Raw genomic sequence first — 13,689 nt, forward strand, 5'->3', positions numbered from 1 at the left:
TATAAACCCATGTATAGCAGAAACAAAAAACTCTCTTTAACACAGTATTATGAAACAAATGTATTAATTGTATGGTAAACACAAAAGAATTCTGCTTACTCATTAAGTGAATATAGTACTGGATTTAAGTTATATTTTACTGCACGACCACTGAAGCTCCGTGCACTGCCAACATTTTAATATCAACTATTTGCTCTTTGCTATATTTTTGGTTTCTCCCAATGATCTCCAAACATTTGCTCATGATAAAGTGGGTGACCTCCCTAGCAAAGCTATAGATAAACAACTAAGATGAAATTGCTATCATTTTCTAATTTGTTAGCACCACATGCTTTTATTAATTTTGCATGATTAATTATGTATTATGAAGCTGTAATTAGAAGATAGATATGAAGCATGCGTAACTTAAAAAAAAGTGACTTCCTAGTTCTTATTCTTTATTTTTTAATTGTATATTCAGTCCTTGTCTTGTATGTGTAATGTAGTAACCAAGTCAAAGATGGTAGCTTAAAAAATGTAATTATAAATATTTTTTCATAAAATGATCAAAAAGCTTTCTTTGTGGCTTCATTAAAACACTGTCTTTTTAACCGGAGTCTTTAAACTCAAGTACCTAGGACTCTGCAAGATAAAAATATGCAGTATATGAAGGTTTGTGGAACGAGTCGAGTTTAAGTTTACCAGTAGTTTAAGTCTACCAGCATGTGCCACTCTTAAGGACTCTTTTTTTCTGAACTAATACAGAGAGGTATGGTGTATAGAATCTGTGGTAACAGCAGAAGTGTTAAATGAACAGTTTAACGTCTATATATGATAAAACTTTTAAAATAATTTAACACTGCTCATTTTGCTTCGGAATTAAGAAGCAACCCACAGTAGTAGTAGCTGGTAGTACAAAAAAGAGGTCAATGCAAATTAACAAAATATGATTTATTAATCCTGAAAAGGGCTAATTTCAATATTATTAACTTGAGACAATTTTGCCTTTTTATTAAGGTCAGGGCACACTGTAAAAATTAATAGCAAAATTATGCGGCCTTTGTGATTTTACTGTTTAAATGTTTGCTCCTATGACACATTAAAAACAGATTTAATATATTCACTGAATTGTATTTTAAATGGAATACAGTAACAGTATCTAGCTTCTTGTATATACAGCAATTGCCAACTAATTAAATTGTTTAATGGGAGTGTGAAATTATGATTTTGGAGGTGGAACCCAAAAGGCTGCAAGTTCAGCTCTCATCCTCTTCTGACTAATAACAAAACTGTGTTTCGTTTAGGTTTTATTGTGCTGCATAGGAATAAATAGAACTGAATTAAATATGATCTCCTCATATATCTGGCACAATGAACGTGTAACAGGTTTTAGAACGGCGTTTATAGAATGAAATATCTATCAACCTAAGATAAAACAACTATTTTCTTGATTCAATATGTCGTTGTATCGTATAACTGACTTTCTGACCCGATTCCTAAGTCTAATGCCGAAAAGGTAGGTATTTTGGATCATTCAATCAGTAAGAGTTTGTCACTTATTGCCCACACAGACACACAGCAGGGAGCGCGTGCAGTTTATTTGTTAAAAAAGCGCAGTCCAGTAATCATCGACATCATATTTTTCTTAAAATCAATGGAACGTTATCGAAACGATAAAGCAAGTTGGAAGTGAAATCATCCTCACATATTGCGAATTTTAACGAGTGTGAACGGCTCCTTTTTTAAAGCTCTAAGTTCGTTAACTGTATTTAAATAAAATGAATACAATCATCGTAAATAGCTGTAAATTTGTGATATGCTGACTTTAACGGCTTTTTTCTGTCATTAGGTATTTTCCTCCGAGTGAAATTTAATTTTAAATAAATCGCCATTAAACCATCAAGACCAGCAACGCACAAAACGGGAAATACAGACAAATCGGACGTCGGGCTACTTTTCACCTTATCCTGGCCTTTATTTTTGTAGTTTTTTTCCGGTTATGTATTTAAAATGCAAAATTTCCTGGTTTATAACGATTTAAGGGTATTTTGTTTTGCTCCCTCGATTAGAGTGGAAAGCTTCTTCCAGATGCTAACGTTTGAAAATACACATATATAATTATGCGCATATATAAAATATATAATAAACCTTTGCGTTTCTTAGTTTCACATTGTTTAATCAACTTCCTAAACACACTGCTGCAAATAAAACTACGGTTCAGGATGCACACTTTTTTTTTTGCTTTGCATTATTTTCAAGCATATATTAAAAATAAATATTGAATTCATATGAATATAACCACATATGTAAATTACAATGCATACATAAAACTCGGAAAAACCTATAAAATGTTTACGTACAATACAAATATTAAAAACGGATAATGCACAAATGTAACGCATAACACATAAATTAATATTAATACTATGAAATAAACTCATAAAAGAAAAATAAATACATGAGTAGATGTACATATTTCTTGCTGCTTATATTTTGAAAACATCGTTCAAGAGCATTAATTTCAAGTGTTAACGTGTCTTCGGAATTCTTAACTGGAATAAACAAAAGCCACTCAATATTCAATTTAAAGTGGTCATTAGGAATTTCATAAAATAATTGTCAAGTACAGTTGTTTATCAACACTTTCGATTTGACGGGGTTAATCGGTGCGGCGAAATAAAATAGAATAAATATTTTGTATTCGTTATGCACTTATAAAATATTATGAATGCGTTAAAACAAGACAAATGCGTTATTTATCGCTCAACTCTTGAGAAACACTGAAACCGTCTATTTTGAACATCCGTAGAATTATTTTACTGTCAACAACATTCCAAAATGCATGTCTAATTAACACGAAGCGTCCAAAAATGTGTGTTCGGAATTTTGCTCCGTTTATCTAATGCAGACCGATCTCCGCCACCTGATATTTGACGCACACAATTCTTGTTACTATGAAGTCAACATTACGAATTAAATGCAAGTAAGCAAGGGGGGCCGAGGCGGATAACAAATTCCCAATATACGGATGAGTAAAACAGCAAAAGACGCAGCCGTAAAATGAAAATACAACGATTCAGTTTGAAAATTAGCGCATAAAAGGCTATTGCATGGATTTATATATATTTCAGGTCATCTGATCGAAAACGAATCATGGGACAGTGTCTTTAATTAGCACTTACTTCGATCATTATCGCCCTTGCGGCTTACAAAGTATAAGGCAGTACGCGTTATTATTTTAGTCGTTTTGTTTGTATTCGGGGTTTGTAGAAAATTCACATTAAACCGAAGACGATTCGAAAGCTGGAGATACTCCTGGGCTGTCGTTCCTGTTATCATTGGGGCCTGGGGATGCCGCAGTCGGAGCTCGCTAAAGAGCCAACGTTTCGGATGTGATCGTGTTGTGGGTGTTTCGGACTTGCATACAGTGACCAGGTCAGGGTGAGTATTCAATTTGAAGGTCGACCTGTGATGGGGAACGCCTTGTCACTTCGGTTTAACGTGAATCTGGAGGAGCAGATGTGAAAAAATCCCCACCTGCAATCCGATATTATACAAATTTCCCTCCCCGGAGGCATCCAGCGTGTAGTCCTAGGCACGCAATTTGTTAGTGCATATTAATGTAATAACGGAAATTCCCCGCGCAGAGATCATATATGCTTATATTATTACGGTTTAAACATACACGTTATGGCATCTGAACGTGGCTTAACAGGTTTGTAAACAGATTTGCGGAGCAGTTTTCCGAGAGACCATTTGCACGTCTGGCAACAATTTAAAAAAACAAAACAAAACATGAGCATTTCAATCATTACGCGCACAATTTTGAGCAACGTGCCCCCTCCCAGGAGTGCCAGACTGTTGTTGCGGCGACGGCCCGATTTAATCATCGCTCTGCTCTGCTTCGCACCCGGGCCAGACGCCGCGTCCTCATCGCGGGGAGAGGATAGAAATCGAGGCCGCCGCCTGCACCACGGCGGCTTGCGGTTGCGACAAAACGCAGGTGAGCAGCGGGCACTTGAGAAGCAGCTGCCGGTCTGTAAGGCGAGCAGTTCAGCCGCTTCTGGTATTTTTAAAATACTTCATGTAGTGCCCTACTCGTGCACCTCCATTCGAGTCCCGCCACACTACAGTTAGCAACACAAAAAGGTGGCGGGCGTCTCAACTAACGAAGAATAAAACTAAAACTGTAGAACGGAAGGAGCTACGCGGCGTGCACTTGGCCTTAAGTGTTTATTTGGTGTTGACTATTGATTATTTCACAATTAGGAGACGTGCAAAAAGGGGCGGCTGCTGAGTAAACGTGACTTTAAATTGACGCGGTTTTTATACGAGGGCTGCCTCATTCCGTTGTTACACACTTCACTGTCATTAATGGCAATTAAAAAAAAAATGACCCATTTGCCAGGGTGTTGTATTAAATGCCGTTTCATACCAGCGGAACTATTCCAAATTATAGTTTTTGCTATGTGCGATTTATTTATGTTATAAAGATACAAATTACTATTGGGGATTTTCATTTTGCCCTATTTATGAGCAGGTTTTGATTTTGCATAGAACAAGTAATTAATTTTTTTCCCTAAAATTTATACAGCTTTGCAATACTATTTATCAGTCACAATTGGAATTGTCAGTTAAATGTTTTACCTTCTCGAAATACACGTGTTACACGACAACTCTTGGAGATGCCCCCTCTTGCAACTTTATCGCCATTCACTCTCCCAGTTGGTATGTTTTATCGGGGCAAAATGGTAAAGAAGAGACGAGAGAAATTGATCAGAAAGTGGGGCCACATGCCCATCTGCTGTTGTATGTTAGAATGGATTGAGTAAACTGGAATATTACTTTGAAACTACTGTAAGTGTTCATCGACGGTTCCGCATAAAAAGAATTTGAGTATTAGCTAGTTAAATTCATACAAAATTGCAATTTGATTTTACCTCACTGCTTCTTTCGGCATACTACTTTAAACCTTTCTTCAGGGAAGAGCATTTTATTGAAAAGAAATGTATTTGTTTGTAGCATTTGTTAACAGTGTAGTGCGTGCAGTAAGATAAAATGATGATCACATTTCTTTGAAAATACAGTATAGATTTGTAATAAGTTTTTAGAGGTGGTTGGAATTCACCCTGTCAAGATTTATAAGTACAGGGTAACTAAGTAAGGAGCAGAACTGGAAAGGAGGTTTGTTCACTAGTTGGGAAGAGGTGATGATTTTCAGGTTGGCTGTATTGAGAAATTGCAAGTAATGGAGCTCAAGTCTGTTGTAGAAGATCTGCAGTACAAATCTGTTCACATTAATTAGGTATGGTTGTATGCTAAAGAATCCCCAGCTTTCATTTAAACTCTGTGTAATTACTAACTAGATCTTCATTTTTGAAAATCTTTTTGGTCTTTCTGATTTATATAAATAATAACCGCTAAGTCAAATTATCTTTGCTTCTTTTTAATTTTCTGAGCTATAAATATTGTAATATTTTATATGTTTTATTACATTTGACCAACTCTTCTGTCAGAAATTACGAGAGATTTTGGCATTTTTGTCCTTCTTTGTGAAAACTTGCATTTTTGAGGTTTGCTCTTGCAGGTACTCTACATACATCAGTTCTATGCACATGTAAACTAACTGAACTTATAGGTGATGTATAATATTGTGGTGCTTTTAGTTTGCCTTGTTATTTTAAGTGATTAAACATCTTTTACGTTTAGCCATACCATAAAGTTGTGTTTTCAGGGTGTGTGTTGTGTATTTGTATGATTGACTAAATTGTTTTTTAAATTATCTTTGTCCTAGTGTTCTCTAAGTCCATATTCCATTTTTGGCAAAACCTGGAATTGCATACCGAGTTCATACTGCATTCTTACAAAAATATTGTAGGTGCTGCTTTTGAATAGAGTGTAGCTTTATCCAGCCAGAAATCTGCGTCATCCAGCTGTAGAGAGTGACTACCTAACTTGTTGATTACAAGACAATGAATAAAAATAAAGATAGATCCAGCTGTATTAACTTTAATGGAATGCAGCATCCATATTATCAGATGTCTGAAATTCTATCCCATCTAACTAGTCAAAGCACATTTTAGTCTAGTGGAATGTTTCTGTCCTTTCTATGGTTCAGTCAGCACAAAGAGCTGTGCCATATATATGAATGCTTAAAATATAGTCAGACAGAGAGACATATATGTTTTACACCCATGCAGTTTTGAAACCTTTTGTTTCTGTGTACTTCTGGAAGAAGTGACATTTAACTTTGTTTGTCATCCACTGAAAAAAATCATTTTTGTTCTAATTTATTTGACTCCAATACATGAGTTTATTTTACATAAAATACATGTAATCATAAATTTACTTATATTGAATACTCGTAGTGTACTAAAAAAATTACACTGACCGTCATCTTTACATTAATTATTACATTGACTCTACTAAGTTTTTGTTTAAATCCCATTTTACATGATGCGGGGAGCGGTGCTCCTTTTTTGTTTTGTGCATGCTCACCAACCAGCTTCTGATTTGTGAACATTGAACATTTGATTCATGTTCATGGAAGTGGTGGGTCTTTGGTGACAGAAGCCATTTTCTTTTCAAAACATTTCTCGAGTTTGGTAACAGGTTAATAGTTTACATTTCATATCAGTTTTTTTTTAATGTGCGCAGTTTGTTAAGACATCATTAATTTTACATTTTATATAAGTTTCGACAATATGAGCAGTTTAAGATGTTTATGTACTGGGGCTTAGTCACAGGCTTTTAATAGGTTAAGTATTGTTGTTAATGTGTCCATTACCTCTCTTAAAGAACTGATTGAGTTGTATCCTAAAAGTGTATGATTGTGGTATTTATTACAGTTAACTTTCCATTGGTCACCTCATAATCAAAATCTATTGAGTATGTCTTTTTTTCTTTTTTCCCCACTGTGCCAAACACTATTTTGCGAGCACTTTGTGGTTTCACAATAATCAAAGTTTGCACAATTTGCAACTGGATTTATAAACTAGATAGAGGAATTAATTATCCGAAATATTCAAATAGTCGTGTAGATGCTCGTGTAAGTTTAAAAACTCTTTATCGAAGCTCTTTCATTCGGTGTACTTTTCAAAATACAGGTTCCTCTGTATGTGTGTATGTATACTGCATATCCAGTATCAATATTAAATAAATAAACAAAATTATTCTTGGGGGGGAAAGGGGGACACAGTTTTAGAATAGCAAATTTATGATGCTGCAAAACTGTCATCGCAAGGTAGAAAATGGCTGAGTTAAAGATGACTATAAGTTGTATCGTGAATAGTTAAGCATTCTTGATCTGATGCTTTACAGCATATTTTAACTGACTCATGAAACATATAAATATGGTTATTGTATGAGGTATGCATTATTTTATATTAGCATTTTCAAGTTCTCTTAATATGCCATTTCATAAGGATTTCAACTGGCAGTCTGTATTAATGGATAATTTGTATACTAGCGTACAAAGCAGATCCACCTCTGGGTTATTTAATTATGGCATTATTGTAAAGATTTACATTTACATTTTATTGCTTGGCAGATGCTTTTATCCAAAGAAACTTTAAAAAAAAGGTAAACATAATCGAGTAATGTCAGGCTATATCCTTTTTTGTTCAGTGAGTGTAATAGGACAGGTAACAAAGGTTGATTGCCCTAAGTGAAAAGATGTAATAACTAATAAATCAACAATCCTAGATTAACAATTGATAGATCAATTAAACTATTGTAAATCAACCAACAGTATAAAAGACAACAGCAAAAAATTTTTTTCCACAAATCAATTCAATCAAAGATAAGTTTAATTTTTGGAAAATCCCATATAAAATTAATTTAGTAATTTGTTTACTTTTTATGCAAACATATTATAATCATGCGTAATACTGTAAAAATATATTTGTGTGTTTTTAAATTTATGAAAGGTAATCACCAGTAAACTGTATATTTTAAATTGCACTTGATACTAGCTCCATGTTCTTTGAAAACAATTTCCATTAAATTGCCTGTGTTCCTTCAGAATTGTAAATGCATTTCAGACCCATTTCTCAAGATATCATCCATTAGAAGATTAATTAAGTTCTGTAGAATTTGTAAATTTCACATGTCAAGTCTGTAATGAAAGCAGTTTCTCTTCTGATTCTGAGTTTTTTGTTCATGTTGGTCAACATCTAAAAAATGTATAAATGAACTGGCTGAGGAACTACATTTCATATCCTGTTCTGCCTTAGCACTTTCTGATATAAAAAGTGTTAATCTCAGTTTTGAAAAAGTCTGCGATTTCCAACTTGGCAAAAGACTTGTTTTTGTCTAATCCTTTAAAAACATATATATGTAAAGATGGCTCATTTTCAGCAGGATCTATATGAAGAGAGTAAACAGAATTTTTATGTAGTTGAACCAATTGAATATATTCTTGATGAGAAGAGGAAGAAATGTATTCACTATGTACCTCAGCTTCCATCTTTATCACGAGTTTTGAGTAAAGAAGGCATTTTTTGAAAGCTTTTGATGAAGAAAGACACACTCAGAGTCGTGCTTTACATACAGATCATTTTGTGATGGTTCACATTTCACAGAGAACAATTTTTTCTCATCAGATGAACACATCATCCCTATTATCATTTATGCTGATGATTGTGAGGTATGTAATCCTCTAGGTTCCTCTGAGAAACATATCAAAGACTTGAAAAATTAGGCTAGCTTTGGAGTGAGGAGAAGAAGAAAATAAATCACAGTGTTATCAGCCAAAAAATGGCCAAAACATTTTCTCTCAGAAGGCAGGAAATTTTGAACGAGTTTCCAAGGATTGAAGATTTCAAAGCAAGATGGCCAGTTCTCTTCAATACCACTCAGGTACTGAAAAAATATTAAAGTAATTTATCTTCTTAATTATTTTGAGTGGTTATAGTTTCTTTTTTCTTCTGTGTAATACAGTGTAGTTCTAGAGCTTTAAAGTTGATTGTAATAAAACACCTGTCTCCGATAATTTCGGAATTGTTTGTGTATTTAGTTTTACTTTATGGTTTGTGTCCTATATGTGCAGATCAGCAAAGAATTTTGAGAATCTCAGCAGTCCATCCAGTTGGAAAGTTTATTTCTTCCCTGAATAAATTCACACATTGGCTGCTAAGCATTTTTTGGAATTAGGGAGGTGGCATACAAAAATAAATTCATATTATGTTATATGTCTTACTCGGGGTAAGCAAAATGAGTAAATTCTTACAGAGATGCATATTAAATTATGTGGTTTTGTTAGTTTTTTAACAATGCCTCTTAATCCTGTTTTAATCAGCAAAATACTATCCACAAGCAAAGCGAGCTTTTCTCTGCTGTTTGATAGAGTACCTTGGTGAATATGTGGAGGATCTTCTCAAAGAGTCTGTGGTAAGTGGATCACTTTTGATTTTTTTTTTTTTGTTTCTGTTTGTTGTGATAAAGCTTGTTTGTCAATATTGCATTGACTGAGGGAGTTAAGAAAAATGCCCTAATCTATGCAATGACAACTCTGGGAAAGTAATAAACAAAATATATATAATATTTTTATATCACTATTATAGATTATTATAATAAGTTAGTAGCACTATAATCTTTGACAGTATATTTTCCTGTTGCATCTCAAAAATTCCACATCTGGATGCTGTCACATTGAACTCCAAGAAATAGCTAATCCAAACCTAGAATAGGAATTCATCTGCGATGTATTTGAAAGAGAAGCAATTGATCTGAATTGTTTGGAGATGTCCTCTAGAACCAGTTAAGAAAACAAAACCTCTTGAACCTCCACAAGCACTTGACTGGATTTCATACATCTGCATTATTCAACATTAGTAATCAGAGAATTTTTTTCACAAAGGTTTTGATATTGGTTGGTACTACTCAGGATCAATTCCTACTGATTAAAACCTGAGATTAAAATTCTTAAGGTAAAACATTTATTTTTGGTAGAGTATTCCTTTGAAATGTACTGAAATCTAGATGTATTTGTTATTGCTATTAATTATGGCACTATTTTTCTTCCTTTAGGATGTTGAAGCAGGTAGTTTTCCGGCTGACTGGAGTCAGTATGCTATCAAAATATTAATGGTAAAGTATGAAGATGTTCCTGATCCAGAGCCAGCAGATGGGATTATTGGTGTGATTATTGAGGGAACTAAAGCTTAAAATAATCTTGGTATCTCTGCAAAAGCTTGTGCCATGTTACTAGATGTTATATTCACTGAATCTAAGTTACCCCAAAGTGCTGTGGTATACTTTTGAAGTATTCCAAAAATTGTTTTTGGATATGGATGATCTCCATTTTAGCTCATACGTCCTATATTTAAAAAAAGAGGCCCTATTTTAGTTAAGATTTTGTTATACCTATTAAGGTTGCATACTGTGACTGGCAAACATGTAAATGAAAGTAAACCATTCTGAGCAAAATAAGTTGCAGTGTTAATGAGCCCAAGGGAATGGCTGTAGACTTTTATGAAGAGAAAATAGAGGTGAAATAAAATGTACACTGTTATTCACAAAGAAAAATGTGATAAATAATAATGTTTTGTACATTAAAAATACAAATGCTATACCCTTGTGCTTTTTGTATTTTTTCCAATTTTACAACCTATGTTTGAACAGGTAAGAATATCGAGTTGTACTTACAAAAAATTAGGTAATCAATTGTGTAAACCTTTACATTTATTCAAATTAAAATTTTAAGTTAGTGAAACATAAACAGTTTTTGAAAATTTAAATTATGATAATTAGTTGTTTCAATTAAAATATTTCCAAAACAAAAGTTAATCAAATAAATTCATATTACATTTTTATGTTCAGTCACCTCAAAAATCCATGTTAAATTTATGTTGAATACTGTTTTAGGATTTACTTAAAACTAGAGTTAATTGTAAGAACTTAAAAAGGTGAATGCAGTTGGTAAATTTTTAAGTTTATCCAGCAAGTTCATTTTTTTCAGTGTAAGAATTTCTAACTGTAATTAAATTCTGTACGTGTACATGTTTATTTAATTTGTGAGGTGTTTATCAACAACAGTTACTGTGTTGGAACTAGTGCACCGAGTAATGTAATTAAACAAACATGTAGTAGGCGCTGCTAATTCTGGTGACAATAAGGATTGGTATGAAATACATGTGCAATAAATGCAAAAGTAGTGTTTTCGCAGAGCCTTTGTTTTGTTTTTGCTTTTTTTTAATCCCAAAGTTCATATTTTATAAAGTGATGTGAATTCAGGTTTACTATATTTTTTTATTTAATCTATTTTCTGCCCTATGTCATTTTTTTCTTTTGTTGCTGATTTCTAGTTAATTAGCTGACGTTTTCCTGCAACCATGAACTATATATTTTTTTGTGTGTGCTTACAAGCCATCAATCAAATTGACTTTCCTTTGAAATATATCTGTCAATTTCTGTTAATTTTAAAGTATCTGATAACTTATAATAGGTGCTGGCAAGTTGTTGTTGTTGTTGTTTTTTTTTTGTTGTTTTTTTTTTTATAGAAACAGTTCAGGGCAACAAGGCATATTTAATAATTTTAATTCATATGCTTCAAATCATGTATTTGGTGCAGTACCTTTAAAAAGTACCCCTTCTGAAAAAATTGTAGGTTTACCATTATCTTAAGGGGATGGTTTCCAGTGCTTTGTGTGTGTTTAACCTTTTCAAGATGGTCGTGAAGCTTTTTTTTAACTGAAAAGAGCATGTACAATTTTATCAGCAGATGGTTCCTTCCCCATTTTTGGAATTATCTCAAAATGTATATTAAGGGAAATAAAAAATCAAGTGCAGCAAGATCACTGGCTCACAGATATTTTGTAAGACTCCAGATGCTTGTAGAAAATATAATTGTCCAGCAGTAACATTTAGGCTTTATATCAAGTTCTGCTTTTCTTGTGTTTTTTATATGCTGCAGTTGCATTCCTTTCAGTTTTAGGCTGAATTTGTCTTGAAACAGAATTCTCTTGCTTGCATTCTAATTTTAAAATTTGTAGCTTTTTATTTGTTACTGTTGCCATTTTTGGACAGTTATTTTGTTCATGTGTGTTTTTTCAGTTAATTCTAGGGCACCATTTGCATTTTGTTCTCAGAACTGGGTATGTTAATCTAATAACATGTATTTTGAAGATAAACATTTATTTGTAATCCTCGTTATGTGCACAATGAAATTTCATAGTTTATTAATTCTATTCAAATTTGTCTTGAAGGTAGATTATGTCTTACGGCAAATAAATCTTATAAAAGAAATTGGAAAGGGAATGTTTTTATAGAAGAAGGTTTGTTCTGAAATAGAATAGATGAATGAATACTCTGTGCATGAGAGCACTTGCCTGCTGGTCGGAAGCGACCTGCCTTTTACAATGGAGTTACACAAGGCAGATTAATTTCAGTTAGGTGAAATAAAAAAAAATACAGATTTGTAGCAATATTTTAGAGGCATTTGGAATTCATCCTGCCAAAATTTATAAATACAGGGTAACTAACTAAGGAGCAGAATTAGTAAGGAGGTTTATTTACTAGCTTAGAAGATGTGTTGATTTTTAGGTTTGCTATATTGAGAAACCACAACTAACAAAGCTCAAACCTGTTGTAGAAGATCTGCATGTTTATACAGATTAATTAGGCTTAGTTGTATTCTTAAGAATTCCAAGCTTTCATTTAAACAGTGTTTTTAATTTCTTATTAATTTTATTTTTGAAAATCTTGTTTTTGTGATTTATATATTTTATCGGTACTAAGTCAATCTTTGCTTCTTTTTAGTTTCCTGAGCAATCAACATTGTTTCTAAGGTTTTCTATGTTTAGGTAACTGTGACTTCCCTCTCTCCTGTCAAAAATTACTCATGGTCTTGGCATATTTATGCATCTTTATGCAAATTAGCATTTATGAGGTTTGTTTTTCCAGGTACTGAACGTACATTACTTCTGTGCTTGACATAACCAGAAAATTTGCAGTAAACCTACACTTGTCCCTCTCTGGTTGAAACAAGTTTCTTTTTTGGTTTGTAGTAATTTACCATAATTTTAGTTGTTTTCTTGTTCATGCTTTTAATTTGTTTTAATAGCTATCATTTATATTATTTCTTTCAATCTATATACTTTTAAAGGTAATTTATTTTTTACTTTTAAGTTAAGCTTACATTTTTGGTTTGTATTTATGCAAAACCTGACTGACCCTTTTCAATGAAGCTGTAGGAGAAAATGATTGATCTACTCTGTGTTTATAATAGTTTCCTTGAACATTTGCTGTATTTTTAGGTTGTTTTTGAATTTTGACTCTTGCATGCAGTTTATCAAGAACAAAAAGGATCATGGCAATAATTTTGATATTGTTTTAAATTTCTGTAATTTATAAATTATTTTATATAAATATTAAGCTCTCATATAACTGATAAACCTTAAAGTTTAATAAATTTTTAATATTGCAAGTCATACAGGTTTGCTCCTAGTGGTCTAGGGATACAGGAATGAAATACAAATATTTCAAATTATGGATATACATTTTCTAAGGAGAAGAATGTAATGGGTGGGAGTGGGGAAAACCTGTAGGTAAATAAATTCGAAGAAAACAAAGCTGGGGGTCCAAAGTATGTCATCTTCCTGGTGTGTGTGTGTGTGTTTTATTTGGATTTTTGGATAATATTCAGTAAAATTAGGTATAATGAAGAGTACAGCATATATGGTGTAGTGTGAAGGGGGCTTCATTTGAAAT

General features: G+C 32.9%; 1 protein-coding gene across 3 annotated transcripts in view; it reads left to right on the forward strand.

Moving 5' to 3' along the window:
* Positions 1-3,002: 3,002 nt before the first annotated feature.
* The window catches only part of scml4 (Scm polycomb group protein like 4), a 268,399-nt gene continuing 257,712 nt past the window's right edge, over positions 3,003-13,689 (forward strand). Inside the window, exon 1 of one of the 3 annotated variants that reach the window (XM_028797625.2) lies at positions 3,003-3,420. The gene's annotated coding sequence lies outside the window, so the exon portion shown is untranslated. Of the gene's footprint in view, positions 3,421-3,821; positions 3,983-13,689 lie in introns of those variants that run through there. The other 2 variants (XM_051925146.1, XM_051925145.1) reach the window with 2 other exon arrangements.

This window comes from Erpetoichthys calabaricus, chromosome 3 (genome assembly GCF_900747795.2).
Source record: "Erpetoichthys calabaricus chromosome 3, fErpCal1.3, whole genome shotgun sequence".
In the NCBI taxonomy this organism is placed as follows: Eukaryota; Metazoa; Chordata; class Cladistia; order Polypteriformes; family Polypteridae; genus Erpetoichthys; species Erpetoichthys calabaricus.